This window comes from Henckelia pumila, chromosome 4, assembly GCF_033568475.1.
Source record: "Henckelia pumila isolate YLH828 chromosome 4, ASM3356847v2, whole genome shotgun sequence".
Lineage (NCBI taxonomy): Eukaryota > Viridiplantae > Streptophyta > Magnoliopsida > Lamiales > Gesneriaceae > Henckelia > Henckelia pumila.
Genome location: NC_133123.1, coordinates 226,502,390 through 226,517,443, shown reverse-complemented (window position 1 = coordinate 226,517,443; position 15,054 = coordinate 226,502,390). Strand labels below are relative to the sequence as shown.

Below are 15,054 nucleotides of genomic sequence, written 5' to 3'. Positions count from 1 at the left end.
GATTAATTGTTTTTTTCTAGAATTGATTTTCTTTTCAATTATCTGATCAATAATTGATTTGTAATATTTATTTGAAATCTGGCAATCGAGAGAGGAGATTTTGAATAGGACCATTGGAAAATACACTGTTAATTATTTATATATCTCGGGAGAGTGTATAATTTTAACAGAGCTTTTAAAAAGAACATTGTTTTGTGATAGATCACTGCGATAAATTCTTAATAGGGATATTGGAATTTAATTGTAGTTGATAAAAATTATTTGTTGCTCTGGAGAGGAAAATAATAAACTTAAGTGTTCTTGGCTATTAATTGACTGAAATTCATGAAACTAAATTAATTAGGATTGATTGTTGTTGAAACCAGGTAAACTCTATACCTCTAGACCATTTTTTTCTGATTGATTATATCTGCAAGTTGTGTGCGTGCTATCACAACAAAACATCCTGATTATTTTTATTTATTGCAAATTTCTCAAATATTGATTTTCTAGATAAATTTTAGACTATTTTAATTACAAGCACTGATTATTTTCAATTTACTCCCTCTGGGATCGACACTTGATTCATTCACTTTATTAAAACTTGACACTCGTACGCTTGCGAGCAATTTTTACAACAAGTTTTTGGCGCCGTTGTCGGGGAGTAAATTTGGATTATTTTTTTAGTCTTGTTACCAATTAGTCTAGATTTTAATTTAGAGTTTTTATTTTATTTTATTTTAAGTTACTAATTAATTTCTTCTAATTTTAATTGCAGTTTATGCGACTATCTCAAAACGCCAATTTTGATTGATGATTGGCGAGTAAAAGAGAAAGGGAAGATCTAACACCGGTGAAAGTCGGGCTGATGACTTTAAACTAAGCGCTACTTGGGAGGCAACCCAAGAATTTTCTTTTATTTTATTTTATTTTATTTGCTTTTATTTTTAGTTTAATTTATTTTTTTTATTTAGACATTTTTAAGTATTTTTTATTTTCAATTTTTGAGCTTATTTTTTCTTAATTTTCAAAATTTTTTAGGCTCCAGAAAATATCAATGCCGAGCGAAGGGCGCGCCCGCCCCATTTAATCGAGCGCCCGCGCGATACCCTGTATGAAATTGGAGTTGTTTGCGAATTAAAGGCGCGCCCGCTCCACTCCTGCCGAGCGCCCGCACTTCCTCTGCGCCACACTAATGCAAGAACACGCAAGAACTAACGCTAACATGCTGCTCATTAGTGCTATCGCGCTACACACCCTCCATCTGCGCCCTACTTAGCGCTAACGCGCACTCCGAAAGACACTATCCGCGCCAGCTCTTGCGCAATCGCGCTCATTCCAGCTCACCATCAGCGCTTCTAATCAGCGCTGCCTCTAGCGCTAACGCGCGTCCATCCTCCCCATCTGTGCTTCAACAACTGCACAACCGTCTGCACCTCCACCTTGCGCAAATAACCTCTTCAGCCCAGCCTCCTCTTGAGCAAGCACTCCACAGCAACAATCCCATGCGTGATCGTGTTTCCCAGCAGCGTGCTAATAGCTCATCTCCATGGCCCTTCTTCCATGCACCATTGTCCTTCATGGCTACTATGCCTAGCACTCGTTCCTTTTCACTTAGCCATTAAGAGTTTGCTATTGTTTTTATTGCTTTAGGGATTCGTTATTGTTTCTTATTGTGTACATGTTTTATTTTTTCAGGCCAATTTGGATGTTCATGTCGTGTTTCTCAACCACTTTAACCATGATGAAGGGCTGCGAATTATGATCTTACCATGGAAAATTTGATAACATCGAGTACTGATGCTCGGTGTCGAAGGTATGAGTCTCTTGCTCTTTTCATTGATTTTTAATCATTAGGGACAATGATTACGTTAAGTTTGGGGGGGTGAATCATTTTGTTTGAATTAGTTGGTTGGTTGATATTGTAGTTAAATTTTACTGTGTGCTTCATAGATTAAAATTTTGTTGTGTTAGTCGAGTTGAAAAGAAGTTGAGAAAGAATTGGATGCATGGCTAATGATGAAAATATTTTTGTGCTATAACTGAAATCCATGATTGTCTGCCTATCTGACAAATATTTTTGAAAAAAATGGAACCAATTGAATGAACAAATTTCCTATATACTCTGTGATTAATACTTGAATATGATTTTTGAAACATACAGACATAGACATGATTGAGGCATTGTTTGAATTTTTGGGCCTAATTTTCATTGAATTAATTTATCCCTAGTTGCCCATTTGAGCTACACGTATATTAGTACTTTGAGGTATAGAAAAATTTGAATTTTTTGAAAAAAATCATCGTTTACTACTGATGATTAATCTTTTCTGCACTGCTTGGAATTTGTATGATTTAATTGTGGATTGAGACTTGTCTAGAACTAGTTCGAACACTCTTCAAGGCGAAATACGGGCAAAACTGTGATGAGGAATGATTTAGGCAATTTTTTTGAATTCGTTTGAGCCTTTCAAGCTACCTATTTATATATGTTATCCCTAGTACCTTGTTTGAGCCTTATTGAAAATCGAATGGCATGCGTGTAAACGTGTGATTAAACTCCCATTCGTCATTATTTTCAAGGTTCTACTTTGACTACCTGAATATCTTATACACTAATTCCTACCTTTAAGGGAGTAATTTGAATGCTAAAATATTATATGCTCCTTGTTTTATTTGTGAAAAATGGAATGGTGTGGTCGAAGATTTGAAAAAAAAAATTAAGAAAGAGGTAGTAAAAAAAAAAGAGTTGAAAAATGGAATGGATTGAAAAAAGTGTAAATTTGTGAATGAAAAGGAGTTGAAATTAGAGTATAAATATAAATTACTCCTTATTTTGAATTCTAATCCTTCGTTTGTAGCCGTGAGCCAGGTCTTACATTATAAGCTGACTAAGTCCTTTTGACCGAGTCTTAGTCGCCCAATATACTAGTGGAGAAGAGTTGCGAGAATTTAGCCTATGGACTGTTGATTGATGCTTTTAATGATTATGAATTTTGATCGAAACACGCACACACTCTTATTCTTTGCATTTACCTATTTGTGAGTGTTTTTAATTTAATATTCCTATATTTGATCATATGCTACCTTGAAAAGTCCTCATGATCTATGAATGTGTGAATTGAACTTGGATAAGGGTGTTTTGAATTTGAGTTGCGGAGATTGTGAGTTTATGCGGTTATTTGTGTTATGATTAAAACTTTCAAATGTTAGTAGGTTGGATGGGATTGGATTTAAATTCTTTGAAATCATTGCTGAGGTAATTGCTACATAGTATTTCTTGGCTATTCTTGTTGTTTTTGGTGATTTGAGTTTTTGGAAGATTATTGTGTTTTAATAGTTTTGCTCGGGACTAGAAAAAGTCTAAGTTTGGGGGTATTTGATAAGTGTATTTTATACACTTAATTTATATATAATTTTAATTGTTAATTGTTTGTTTCGAGCAGATTTATGCGGAGTTTTTTTTTTTGTTTTGTGTTCGTAGAGAATTATGGACATATTGTGGAGAAAAGAAGAAATTAATGGAAAATAAAAATTATTGTGGAAGAAGAAGAAAAGTGTCTGAGAAGAAAAATAAAGAGAAAGGAATTAAAGAGAAGGGAAATAAAAGAAGAATTGAAACGTACAGACAAGAAAGTAGAAGAAAAGGCTAATGGGCTTTGTTATTGGGCCAAAGTTTAGCGCCAATTGTTAGCGCTTAAAGAGAGCAATCGCGCTTCTGCTGGGAAACTTTGAAAGATTGAGGTCGAGAGAAAGGCGCGCCCGCGCGTGTCCTTGGAGTGCCCGCCCCGTCGCTGTATATCATGTTTTAATTATTTCGGGCAAGTATTCTATGGGCTTTTTGGATGGGTGACCGGCTAAATCGGTTTGATAAAAATCTACAGGCAAGCGCACCAGGTCAAGTAATAGTAAAGTGGACTGAGAGTTCAAGTATCGATCCCACAGGGACTGTTGTCAATTCTCAAGATTTAATTATTTTACTTAATCTAGACAAAATAATAGAAAATATTTTGAATTAAATAAAATAAGAATATAAAATAAAAACTGCTTAAGAAATACGAATAAAAATAACTAAAGATAAAAATAATTAAAATAAAAACAACCAAGACACACGTAGGTACCGAACAAATCACGTAACATGTAGTCGATTCAGGACTCAGATTTAATCTTAATTCACGGGAATTCTCCTAATTTGTTCAAAGGTCTATTTCTAGAACAATCAAACCTATTCAAATATTGATGAACTAATCTTTCGTAATTCTAATCAAATTTGAATGCATTAAATATTTGTGAAAATTCAGTTTACACCCAAATCGCACACTGAAACCGAATTCTATTTCTAGTCGGTTTACAATATGTTAATTATCAGAGTGATCAAAATCAAAACCTCCTCTGTCGATTTGGAATTGATTAACATGCAAGCAAACAGTTGATCAGACTATTCACAAGACAAATATAAATCTGACAATCAATAAAATAAAATCAACTCTAAAAAATCCCAAACAAACATCCAAGTTTTCTACATAAATTTGTTCGGCCCAATCACGCCGTCTTGGTTGAAAATAAACTACTCAATAATTAAAAACAATAATTCAAAAATAAAAATAAAAAGAAGAAAAGAAAGAAGAAATCTTCTCTCCCAAGCCTTGTATCCGCCTCCTCTTGCGTTGTCTGCGCTCTGGAGCTTCCGAAACCCTCAAAAATATGTTATATCTTCTATATATATGGTCCGGAATGCCTACAAGTTAATTTCCTCCCAAAACAAGGATTTTTCGGAACACATATGACCCCCGAACACGCGCGCGCGCGCGGCATAGGCCTCGCGCGCGCGCAGCACATAAAAACAGAGCCCTGTACGTCGGACTCGCGCGCGCGCGAGCTTGATTCTCGCGCGCGCGCAGTACAAAAAATCTGCGCCGAGCGACAATTTTCAAAAATTCATATCTCGAGATCTAGCCGTCGGATTGAGCTGAAATTTGGACAGCAACTTTAAAACATCTTTAACCTTAATCTGAACGGTGAAGATTGGATTTCAATGTATCTAAAATTAAATATGATTTTTCGATCAAGGCTGCTCCCTAATTCACTCTTCAAAATTCCATTTTCCTACAAAATTAACCCAAGGAGTGAAATACACACACATGCACTAAAACACATAAAAACACATAAAAATAATATGAATGCATACAAAATAGACATAAAAATAACATGAAATAATGCATACAAAATGCACTTATCAATGGGCTTTTTCACACGATATAAAAGGAATTGAATCAGACTTGAAGAAAAGAGGGCCGCCACACACCACACGCATATCAGAGAAATATTTGATCGTGTGATTTCTGAAGATTTTTGAAGGAATTTCTGGGCTTAACTTGAAGAACGAAGACGGAGTTCGCTAGTCCGGACACGGCATCGCAACGACGGATTTGTTTCTTATCTTTTATTTTAATTCTGAATTTATGTTTGGATTTCTGAACATGTTTTGTTTTATTCAGAATTTTATTATGAACTAAAATTTTAGAGTCTAGAGGTCGGATGGAACCTGGTTTAGACGCTATCATGAATTTTTGATTTTATTGAATTGAGTTTCTTCTAGATTAATTATTTTTTTCTAGAATTGATTGTCTTTTTAATTTTCTGATCAATAATTGATTTGTAATATTTATTTGAAATCTGGCACTCGGGAGAGGAGATTTTGAATAGTACCATTGGAAAATACACTGTTAATTATTTATATAGCTCGGGAGAGTGTATAATTTTAACAGAGCTTTTAAAAAGAACATTGTTTTGTGATAGATCACTGCGATAAATTCTTAATAGGGATATTGGAATTTAATTGTAGTTGATAAAAATTATTTGTTGCTCGGGAGAGGGAAATTATAAACTTAAGTGTTCTTGGCTATTAATTGACTGGAATTCATGAAACGAAATTAATTAGGATTGATTGTTGTTGAAACCAGGTGAAATCTATATCTCTAGACCATTTTTCTCTGATTGATTATATCTGCAAGTTGTGTACGTGCTATCACAAAAAAACATCCTGATTATTTTTATTTATTGCAAATTTCTCAAATATTGATTTTCTAGATAAAGTTTAGACTATTTTAATTACAAGCACTGATTATTTTCAATTTACTCCATGTGGAATCGACACTTGATTCATTCACTATATTAAAACTTGACACTCGTACGCTTGCGAGCAATTTTTACAACACTAGACAATATACTGGTTTCAGTACTCTACTGAAAACAGATTACAAAGGTTTGCATCACCTCCACTGTAGAATAAAAAGTTTACAGATTGACACTAAACACAATATAATCTTAAATGATCTGATCTACTTGAGGCATGTGCTGAGTGTTCTTCGGCTCTGATATGATCTGAAATGAAAGCTTTGAACTCCTCTACTTGTTATATGTGAACAACTGGAAGTGATAAGAGTGATTGCGAGTTCTTGCGAGCCGGATACTTTTTATTCTGGATGTGGTCTCCTATTTATAGGTATAATATAACGTTCATCTTTGATTCAAATACATTCGTTGTGTTGTAGCCATTTTTTTGTCTTTTAGTTCTCTGTAAGAAGGTACATTACTACGACTGAGCAATTATGAGTGTATCAGTGTACTTTGAGACATTGTCCAGAGGTTAATGATTTAGACTAGTTACTGAGAGCATCTGCTCTGCTGCTTCTGCTGAGCTTCTTTTTCTACTGATTTACTCTGATGATCCGTTCTACCGAATTGTTCATTTTGGATATATCAGCTACTGCTTCTGCTACTGTTTTGTCAAACATCAAAACTTCAATATCCTAACAATTTCTCATTTTTTGATGATTTGACAAAATTTACCAGTCAATCATCTTTGTGATTTATTAAATCAATTCTTGTAATCTGCTGGATTTGTTCTGCAAGGGTCTTAAAGTTTCAGAGCTCGATGAATCTTCTAATTTCAGTTCTGCTCTAATGACTTATGATACTTCTACTGATATTCAAATTTGCTTGAATTACTGGTAGACTATTGATTATGCTGCTGGTGTGCTTCTACTATTATCACTTGTCAAGATCCTCTAGTCTGCTCATCTGTTAGCGTTCTTGTTTCAAATTCTCTCTTTCCCCCTGAGATTGATTTCTTTGCAATCTTGTTCTGTAGACATTAGTCAACATGATTTGAATGAGTTAGATTTGTTACTGCTTCTGATACTGTTGGCTTTCCAATTGTTATTCCCCCTAAATCAATGCTTGTCAACTGAAGTTTAGTCATCTTGCAGATGACTTACTAGATCAGGTGGAAAAAATCTTTAGTTTGAATGGATCTTCTGCTTCTGTTATTCTATTGCTGATCGTTTTTTTTAAATTCTTCCATTGAAAAATGTCTTTTCCATTATGCAGCCTAACCTTGGTATAAATATTTCCTAGACCTCAAAAGATCTTTCTTGTCAGGATCGAAAACAAGCTACTGAACTGGATCAATTCTCTACTGGTGAGATCCCTTCTGTTCAGTCAGTAGTGAGTTGCTATTGTTATCTCATTGAGTCTAGTAGTGTTAGACACTGAACTCTTTTTCTTCTGAATCTCAGTATCAATTGACCAATAAATAATAATGTGCGGAATAAGGTCAATTGAGAGATTGATCATGCATCAAATTGGTCTCTACTGGATGTATGTGTGTTCAACATAAAATAATCAACACAAGTATTTGTTTCTGGATGTCCGGAGATCAAACTCTTACGTCACACCTTCCTCTGTTTCTTCAGAAGGTATCACTCTAAAAGACTTTGAGTATTACAACTCTTTGCAACACCCCACTTCAGCTAGGACTTACTCTACTGACTTCTGCTGAGACTCCTAGACAACATACTGGTTTCAGCACTCTATTGAAAATAGGTTACAGAGGTTTCAGCACCTCAACTATAGAATAAAAAGTTTACAGATTAACACTAAACACAATATGATCCTAAATTATCTGATCTACTTGAGGCGTGTTCTGAGTGTTCTTCGGCTCTGATATGATCTGCAATGAAAGCTTTGAACTCCTATACTGGTTATATGTGAACAACTGAAAGTGTTCAGTTATTCTTAGACACGATATGAGTGATTGTGAGTTCTTGCGAGCTGGATACTTTTTCTTCTGGATGTGGTCTCTTATTTATAGGTACAATATAACAGTCATATTTGATTCAAATACATTTGTTGTGTTGTAGTCATTTTCTTGTCTTTTAGTTCTATGTAAGAAGGTACATTACTGCGACTGTGCAGTTCTGAGTGTATTAGTGTACTTTGTGACATTGTCCAGAGGTTAATGGCTAATACTAGTTATTAAGAGCATATGCTCTGCTGTTTCTGCTAAGCTTATGCTTCTACTGATTTGCTCTGCTGATCCGTTTTACTTAATTGTTCCTTTTGGATAGATCAGCTACTGCTTTTGCTACTGTTTTGTCAAACATCAAAACTTCAATATCCTAACATGACTGGTCAGTTAGCCACGAATAAGGAGATGAATTTCAGTATCGTGTCATGTCAAGTTATGCCAAGTTAAGTCATGTTATGATAAGTCAAGTTTCGTTATGATGTTTATGCTATGATATGAATATGTTTTGAAATATGTAATGTTTTGAATCCATATGTATATATATTTTAATGTATGATCAATCGACCCTACTTGTTGAGTGACACTCAGATCACTCACCCCCTTACTTTTCTTCCCATATATATAGAGAAACAGTTAGAAGATCATGAACACGACATGTTTTGGGGATGGTGATAAGAAGAACCTTTCAATTTAGTTTTGTTAAATTTTGGATTTTTTTTATCGTTAGTATTTTTATTATTTTAAATTTAAATTTATAAGACGCTCCGGAAAATTTTATTAGATATTGGGATTTTTGAGTTGTGAAGACATTATTTTGGAATTTATTTATGAAAAAAGACTGATTTCGTATCGACTGTACTAAAAGGCTGGTTGTTTTTATAATTTGTGTAAATTTGAAACAATGCCGATGACACATCTCAATTTCGGGGTTTGACACTTTATATCTTGGAACTATTTTTTAAAAAAAATTTGTAAAATATTTATCGAATTAATTTTCTATATTTTTCGACAAGTAACCTTCTAAAATTATATTTTTAGTTCTTCTTCGAAATAATCATAAAAGACTATCATTGCTAAATATTGTAACTGTTTCAATTAAAATTTTAGTTTCTGTACGTAGGAATGTAAATGAGCCGAGCCGAGCCGAACAGTATCAGGCTTGGGCCCGGCTCGTTAAGTATATTTTGAGGCTCGGGCTCTTTACGTAGGAATGTAAATGAGCCGAGCCGAGCGAACAGTATCAGGCTTGGGCCCGGCTCGTTAAGTATATTTTGAGGCTCGGGCTCGGTTTGGGCTCGGTCCGAGCTTTTGTTTTGAAGCTCGGGCTCGGCTCGTTAGAGAATTATTAAGCTCGCGAGAAACTCGAGCTCGGATCGTGAATAGGTCATTTATCTTACTTAATGAGCTTGGCTTGAGTTCGGCTCATTTTCAGTCTCGTTGGGCTCGTTAAGAGAGCTCACTCTCTGACTCGTTAGGCGAGCTCGTTCTCTGGCTCGCTTACGAGGGCTCATTTTCTGGCTCAACAAGTGCAAATACAATAAAATACACCTCTATAAATTAATTATAAACTAAAATTAATAACAAAAAGAACATCCCAAAATATTATATCAAACTTCCAAATACAATATAAAATATTATAAAATCGAGATTGTGATCCTATTAACGCACATGTTCGCGAGCTAACGAGCCGAACATCCTTAAGTTTAAGCTCGGCTTGTGAAAATTTTCGAGCTCAAAATTAAGCTCAGGCTCGGCTCGTAATTTTAACGAACGACCCCGAACGAGCTTGTCCGAATATATCGCGAACAGTTCGACTCGTTTACATCCCTATCTGTACGTATTGTTAGAATGAAAAACACCCTAATAATAATAATAATTTATTTTTCTAATTTGAAAAAAAAAATTTATATTTTTAAGTTCACAATAAGTTAATGGTTTAAGAAGGGAAAATTACAATTTTGTCTTGTAACTCACACATTTTCTACTTTTTGCTCTATCAACAATGAAATCGAATTTTTAAACATGTAATTTGCAATTTTTTTTTGTTCTGTTAACATTGAATTTGCATTTACAGTCTCTTAACTTACAAGTTTTTTAATTTTTGGTTCTGTTAAAAGTGAATTTATACTTTTAGTACTCTTGTAATATTCATGTTATTTTTTTTATTTTTGGTCTTTTTTCTACTGTAGTCCGTCGTATTGGCCAGAATCGCTTATGTCGCGGACTTGTCTGCTGACATGAATTTTTGGAAAGAAACTTGCATGAGTCGTGAATTTTTTTAGAATATCATTCGAAAAAAAAACACAACGGACTTGGGAAAAAAAATGAACAAAAAAAAACATGCAAGTTATAAGAATAAAAATGCAATTTACCCGTTAACAAAAGCAAAAATAAAAAAATGTGCAAATTACGAGATGAAAATGCAAATTCATGGTTAACAGAACCAATACTAGAAAACATGCAAGTTAAACGAACAAAATGCAAATTTATTGGACTAAAAATAAAAAAAATGTAAATTACAGAACAAAACATATAATTATAAATTATCCCCGTTTAAAAATTATAAATAATTGTTTTTTTTTTGAACTCATAAATAATTGTTTTCAAAATTAGTTGTTTGTGTTTTGTTAACAACTATAAATATATTAAGGGAGAGCCCCGGTTATGCAACAGAGAAATTTTCTTACTAATAACTTTGTTTTTTTTAGTAAGAATTTTATCAAAATCAAACTACGTACAAAAACAAAATAAAAATTGTTTGATTCCACTTTATTACATTGTTAAAAATTATCTAAAATAATTTATTTTATCCACTTTCAATTTGATCTTGCAATTAAAAGGTTTTCTAATTAATTAATCACTCATTTTTTTGTGAAGATCGAGAGAGAATGAATATTTGTTTTCTCCTTTTCTCCAAAATTATTATTAGTGAACAGATATGCTAAACCTCTCTCCCTTAGCTAAGGGGTATCATCTGGTTCAAAATATTCAAATTAAAGAGCGATCCCACTGTATTCGTATATACCTAAACAAAGTAGGCTTCAGCAAAGATTTTTGTGATGTCTTCCTCGTATTGGTTCAAATTAAATTAAAATTTTAATGATTTATAATAGCTCATAATATATTCTTATAGCAACTTAGGTTAACTATTTTTGCAAAACAAAGACGAATATAAAGTAGTAGCTATATGGATGTATCATGTAGTCGTACTTGCATGGACCTAGGTCTGAGACATGTCAAAATGTTTTTGGAGATAGTTGCCAAAAAAAATATTGGGAAATAAATGTTATGCAGGAAAAAACGCTATGATTATGAGAGACACCTCTTGAGTATGCGAAACAAAATGGTACATAAATGAGAGCCGCCTCTTTGAGTGTTCGAACAAAGTGTTATATGTATGAGAGTCACCTCTTGAAACTGTCAATGTTACGTCTAATTTTTCCATGTTGATTAATTGATGGGATCCCATTCTGAAAGAAGTTTGATTGTGATTTCATTGTCCCACATTGGTTGAAAAAAAGAGGAAGTTTAAACATGTTTATAATATCTTGCGAACTCTTACAATATCTTGAGTTACCTATTTTCATAAAGTAATGATGACTGATACGAAATACTTATTACAAGGGTTAAGGGTACATTGGTAGGCACATTGTGCAGTGCGGCCAGAGGAAGACATTTATAATCTAAAAATCCCGGTGAAACATTTTGGTTCCTGCAATAAGCCTATATCAATGCATAAAATAAAAAAACTATTTGCTCCCACAGAACTTATGAGAAATTCATCTACCAAATGTGTTTGGGTCTATGTATATATAGTAACGGCACCTCAAAAAAATATTTTAAAAAAAAAAAAATTAAAGAAGGTAAAATTGTGTATGATAATTCAACCTCAGTGAGCTAGTCATCAAATCTTAAACTAGAATTTTTTAATAATAGGATTCCAAGTACTCTCCAACTCCTTCATTTTACTCTCAAATACATTGTGCTTTTGCATCTTTGTGACCATCCAACCATTTGATAGCAGACTCGATCTTCTCTTCTACTTTTTTCAAGTCACTAGCTAGCTGGTAGTTTGAAACCAAGATCTTTGGTCATGACAATGGTTCTTGTGTTGTAAACATATTTCTCAAGAAGATTCTGAGCCTCAAAATTCTTTCTGACCTCTTCATCTTCTAACTTGAATATCTCGATCGGCTTTCTCCAACATTCTCTCTATCTCATCCATAGACAGCATGCCTCTAACATTGTCGATAGTGATGCTATTTGCATTACCAGTTGTTCTTTCATTGGCCGACACCGTTAAGATACCATTCGCGTCAATATCAAAGCACGCAATTATTTCCCGTACGTTCCTCCGAGCAGGAGGGATGCCAGACATAAAGAATGTACCCAAAAGAATGTTGTCGCTTGCTCTAGACCTTTCACCCTCGTACACTTGGAACCGCAACGCGGTTTGGTCATCATTAGTGGTTAACTCCACTTCCTTCTTGGCAGGGATTGGTGTGTTCCTAGGAATGACAATATGCATTTCATCCTCATTAATCTCCAAACCAAGAGACAGAGGGGTGACATCAGACAATACCGCGTCTTTAATCTCCTGATTGCCCTGACCAGTCAAAATCGCGGCTTGAACTGCTGCACCGAAGGCTACGGCCTCATCGGGGTGAATGCTTCTGCACAACTCCTTCCCATTGAAGCAATCTTGAAGCAATTGTTGTACCTTTGGGATTCTAGTTGATCCACCAACAAGCACCACATCATGGACACTTTCCTTGTCCATCTGGGCATCCTTCAAACACTTTTCTATTTGGCGAATGCACTCCTCAAACAAGTCCAAGTTGAGCTCCTCAAATTTGGCACGAGTGATTTTATGATCGAAATCGATTCCATCATACAAACAATCGATTACAATAGTAGTATGTGCCATAGAAGAAAGATTCCTCTTTGCCTTCTCACAAGCTAGCCTCAACCTAGTCAATGCTCGAGGGCTGTCACTTATATCTTTCTTGTGCTTCCTCTTGAACTCTTGAACAAGATAGGTAACCATTCTATTGTCGAAATCTTGTCCTCCAATGTGAGTGTCACCAGCAACAGCCTTGACCTTAAAGATACTATTTTCCATGGTGAGGAGAGACACGTCGAAGGTACCGCCACCAAGGTCGAAAATGAGCACATTTTTCTTGTTGCTGTATTTTTTGTCAAGACCATAGGCAATCGCTGCAGCAGTTGGTTCGACGATGATATGCAGGACATTGAGGCCAGAAAGGGTTCCAGCAGTCTTGGTCGCGCGCTTCTGGGAGTCGTTGAAGTAGGCGGGTACAGTAATAACAACATTTGTTATTTTAAAGTCAAGAAAAGCTTCTGCAATCTCCTTCATCTTGGTGAGAAGCATTGAAGATATCTCTTCGGGGGCAAATAGTTTCTCTCCACCTTTGTGGAGTACCGAGATCATAGGATTATCATTTACGCCACCAATGACCTTGAAAGGCCAGAGTTTCTTATCACTCTGGACCATAGAGTCGCTGAATCTCCGACCAATCAACCTCTTAGCATCTGAAGATTTAGTTTTTGTACAAAACAAAACAACATAAGTACAAATTATAAATAGAACATCATAATATATCCAAGCACGTGCGTCTTCATGATTTTACTTAGCTAGCTACACATGACTGGAATCAGGAGTCATATTATATATTGCCTCACCAAAAACAGTGTTAGTGGGGTTGATGGCGACTACATTCCTGGCAGCATCGCCGACGAGACGTTCGGTTTCATAGAAAGCTACAAAGGAAGGTGTGATGCGGTTTCCCTGATCATTGGGTATGATCTCAACACGATCCCGTTGCCACACGGCCACGCATGAATAAGTGGTGCCCAAGTCGATTCCGATCGCCGGCCCTTGGCCTTTCGAATTCATCATGACGACACTCGGAGTAGTAAGAGTCTATGGTTAATTTTGTTTAGGAAGAGACAAGAATAAAGGCCAATTTGTTAATTGACAGTCGAAGTCAATTTCTTGATCATTAATTATTTATCCCAACTCGATCGCCTCGCCCTTCTTCCTTATTTTTACGGAAATATGAGATGATTTCTTACTAAAAATTATTAATTATCCAGGATATTAAATTCATTATAGTAATTCATTTGAAATAATTGTCTGTACTAGTTAAAATAAGTTGTATCCAACTAATATTATTAATTAATTAGCGATACTGCCATTGATGGAAGGGACAAGTCTTTCTCCAAAATGACACATAAAGTTCTTAATGTAATCTCAAAACAGACTAGCGTTTGTTGACTTGCAAGTCGTCCCCAAAAGTACCCCAATATTTGTTTGCTAATATTCTTTACAATCAAATTCCATAAGGATTTTAAATTATACTAGTCGTTTCAAGCATGCTTGTACACGTAACACACGTACGTTTTGTTTTTAACAATATTTTTCAGCATTACAATGCATACTTATATCAAACAAATTGTTGTACTTGCAAATGTGTAAACTAAATTTGTGTTTGAGCAAATTTTTCTTTTTTTGAATTATAAATAAATTTGTGCTGGAATACATACATATCTATTTTATTTTATTATTATCTATAAAAGGATGAATTAGGGGTAAATTTTTTTCATTGTTTTTTTGTCATAATTGTCCATATTTTGTTTATTGAAGTATTAAATATGAGGGAGGGATATTTCTCAAAACTGCATCAAAATTATAAAAACATTTCAGAAAGCACATTAATCCATCTCTCTCCCTCGTTAATTCATCTCTCTACTTCATTTTTATTGGGTCTTCTTTATTTGGGATTGTTTTATTGGTTCTTCTTTATTTGATTAATATTTTATTTTATTTTTTTACCGGATTTTAGTTGCTTTTATTGAGTCTTATTGGGGTTTGTTTTATAACTTTTATTGTCTCTTCTTTATTTGGTTAATATTTTAGTTTCTTCCATTGAGTCTCATTATATTTATTGGGTCTTCGTTAT

The 15,054-nt window shown here is 34.5% G+C and overlaps 1 pseudogene; it reads right to left on the bottom strand.

Annotated features, from left to right (window-relative positions):
* Positions 1 to 11,713: 11,713 nt before the first annotated feature.
* LOC140866557 (heat shock cognate 70 kDa protein-like) lies at positions 11,714 to 13,999 on the bottom strand (annotated as a pseudogene).
* Between the last annotated feature and the right edge of the window lie 1,055 nt (positions 14,000 to 15,054).